Below are 3,919 nucleotides of genomic sequence, written 5' to 3'. Positions count from 1 at the left end.
ACTGGAAGAGAGCCACGAGTCCACAGTACAGCTCACACCTCCTCAAACACCACACACACACCAACTGTGTGTTTGTAAACTACTGTTCATCAGTGGGTTGTAATATGAATATCTGTTAAATTATATTCTGTCAACGTTCTTAATTTTTGCACTCAAGATAATATTATTTATTGGTTGTGTATGTATTATTGTTATTATCATCTTTATTTTTGTCTCAGTATATAAATGAGAAGGATTCAGACTCATTATTCTCATTCTAACCCGCTTTTTAACATGATAATCTACTAAATCTAATTTAGATGTCTTGTAATCACTTATGGAAGAGTGCATTTTAGCTGTTTCTCTGTCATTTTGAATATTATTAGCTCCATGTGTTCGTGTTTTATATATTATCATACAAATATTGTAGCACTTAAATTGCTACAGTTGAACTGGTGTTTCTCAATCACTATTACTGCCTTGACATAGTCTGGTAATTCTCGAGAACAACTAGCCTCAAGCTGCAAACCGCTACAAAGGCTTTCTCCACACAGCTTAATGAGTCTCATGGATTTTTTTTGCTCGGCCGAATCACTTGGATGGCGGGAGTTCTTAGCTCCCCTAGTGTTCTGAGCAGCATGGAAAAGAGTGACCCACTCACTATACACCCCTCAATTAAGGGTCAGTTGTCATTTTAACTTGAAAGAAGCAGGACGCTGCATAGAGAGAGGCCACCAAAGATGCTGGCAAGAGCTCTCTTGAGACTCTATTAGCTGATATTTGCATTTTGGTAACATAACTAACATATAATTTAAAAAAATAAAATAAAATCTTATTTTTTTGAGGTTATATAACAACAACAACAAAATCAATCCAAATGTTCTATAAAAAAAAATAAGAGACAAATAATGATCTTTTCCATGCTGCTGACAAAATCATTACCTGACCACTGCTGACATAATCATAGCTTTCCAAAAATCCTTGGCTATTCAAATCATTCATATGCTTCTATATCTATGAATCCAGATCTAAACTTGAGTAACGTGTTTCTTACTCAGACCAATTCACAAATATGTCAATATACATTCTAACATATATCGAATTTTGTTTACTGTGATTTCTTTTCTTGTATCAGGAACTACTGTACACAAAACTGCGACACTATGTCCAGTGGGTTAATGCAATCATCCTGAATGCTTCGAATGTAAAGTTAACATGAAATGTCAAGCAGTGTCCAGCAGTGTGACATGCAATCATTAATCAAGAATTTCTAACAAGATTTTAATAATTTGTTCCTAGTCTTCATGGAATATTTGAACTTCATGTGTGACTTATATATACAGCACTTTTGCCACTTTAGCCTATAGAAGTTGTTGGGTTTTTTTCTGTTTTTTTTTTTATTACTGCATACAAATTTCCTGTATTTTCTGGTTATATTCTAATAAAGAGACTGAGAAATAATTATGTAAGGTCATTATACTATTGCTAAAACAACATCTAATGGTGTCCTAAGACTTTTGCACAGCACTGTATATCATGTCATCAGTTATTCAGTTCTTCAAATAAATTTTAAATAGAACAGTTGATTTAGTATTTTATATTAATGACACATAGAAATGTTTAGTAATAAGAATGATACCAAAAGCCATAAAAATCTTGCCTGCAATTACTTTATATATAAACTATAATGTTTTATTTGTTTGCCTTCACTGTTTTAAAAAGCTGCTGAAATGAACAGAACATGTTGAGTTGCATATAATTGAATTACAGTATTGACATTAACAGTTTATGTACTGTAAAATTCATTCACATACAGTACAGAACAGAGAGCATTTTTGAGCATTTAATTTGACAATTATGCATGTTGTGTATAAACTACCTGCTAGTATTTACACTACTTTACTTTAAGTTTTTGAACGGTAAGATTTTTTAAAAATGTTTTTAAAATAAGTTGTGTCCACTTTTTTTTTTTTTTTTTCAGGATTATTTGATGAGTAGAAAGTTCAAAAGAACAGCATTTACCTGAAATATAAAGCTTTTGTAACATTATCACTACTGTTCTAAAGTTTGGGGGCAGTAAGAGTTTGTTTTTTGTTTTTTTGTTTTTTTTTTTAAAGAAATTAAAGAAATTAATACTTTTATTCAGCAAGGATGCATTAAATTGATCAAAAGTGACAGTTTAGACATTTATAATGTTGCAAAAGCTTTTGACCGGTAGTGTAGTTAGATAAGTAATGCACTTTTTTTATCCCCCAGTAACATTAACATTTTTTGTTCCGTGCCACCGTTGCCCTTGAATTACTAAATGAGGGCCTGTAATTAAAGACACTGTTACTGTAACATTTTCCTGTAAATCTGCTTTGAAACAGTCCATTGTGAAAAGCACAAGACTGTTTGAATAAAAAAAAAAATGTCGACTTGCTTTCTTGTCTTGTGGACTATCATTGGTTGTTAATGAATGTGTGTGGTGCAGTTATAATTCACAGATAAACATTTGGTAACAAAATGCATTTAGATGGAGCAGTTAATAGAATACATTAGCAGCAGAATGAAATTAAATGAATTTTTCTGGTCCTGGATGAGGCTCAGGGAAGCGTCACATCTTTTTCTCCTCCAGGAGGCGCTGTATACATGTAGCGTCCATGACCTGTCGCAAGAAGAACTTGTGTTTCCCAATGTGAACGGCTACTCCTCTCTGATGCAAGAGAGATGAAAAGAGCCCCTTATTCAAATATTCTGTTTGAAAACTATGAGGTCAAGGAAATTACTTTTAGCCTTATTGCCTGTTGTTTCAGATTTTAGTCATTTGGAAAGTGGCATAATCCAAAAAAAATGAAATCTTTATAGCTCACATGGAATTTTACACCATTTACAAGGGATAATCTGCATGCGGAATGGATTCAAACATTGTAAAATGCATTTAATAGAGCTGTGAGCTGTCATTAGTGGCTGAAAGCAGGTCAAATTAGCCAACATATGTAATAAATGAACACACCAGGGCAGTGGATGATGTGTTGAACTTTGTGAATGAAAATCAATTCCAATTGTGTGTAAATCCACATAGGTTGATCCTCTGGACACACAGACTAATGTTGCTGACAGCTCATTGCATCATTCAGTACCTGTTCTTCTTTAGTTGTACATACACACAATGACTATAATCAAGAGTTCATTTTGGTACTATAAAGCAGAAACCATGTGAAGCATGCCAATTATAAAATCCCAGATATGTACGACTGATCAAATTGCTATTTTCTTTACATAGTACTTGCACAGATGGTTAGGGACTTGGATAATAATTTGTGACTGGGGCCCCTGCCTGACCAGCGCTGGGATACTTGGAATAGAGAGCCAGAGAAACGGACATCCTCAGCCATAAAGTTCTGTCCCACAATCAGATGTAATTAGGGACAATTACAATTTGGACGTATCTTCCTTTCATTGTGTAACCGAGCCCATGAAAAGGATGGACAGGAAACACACATATATCACGGCGACGTGATGCATAAAAGGTGGCCCCTTGCTAAGCATTCAAAACAGCCCCTTTGAAGGCTTTGGAAAGACACAAAGTTGAAAACAAGGTTGAGCAATACAAACAGTGTGAGTCTCTATGGCAATGTTGGTTCCAGGGAGGAGAATAACTAGCCCTTGTGTTCTCTCATTCTCCCAGGCTGTTAAAGGGTGGAGGGGTGAGCAGAAAAGGAAGTAAAATGTCAGGGAGATGTGTGTGCTCGCAGCGGAGAAAGTTAGAGATAATGATGTCTTCTTGCAACGACTGGACCAAATTTGTCAACAAAATGTACTATAATTCTCAAAAGGAAAAGTCACTTTTACTCTGCCCCACCAAATATATATACTGCATATAACTGGTTATATATCTTAAGACTTGTGGTGAATGTTTTATGAGCAGTAGGAAAACCATATTCATCAGCACATCATG

Source organism: Ctenopharyngodon idella, chromosome 11, assembly GCF_019924925.1.
Source record: "Ctenopharyngodon idella isolate HZGC_01 chromosome 11, HZGC01, whole genome shotgun sequence".
Lineage (NCBI taxonomy): Eukaryota > Metazoa > Chordata > Actinopteri > Cypriniformes > Xenocyprididae > Ctenopharyngodon > Ctenopharyngodon idella.
This window is presented reverse-complemented; position numbering follows the sequence as displayed.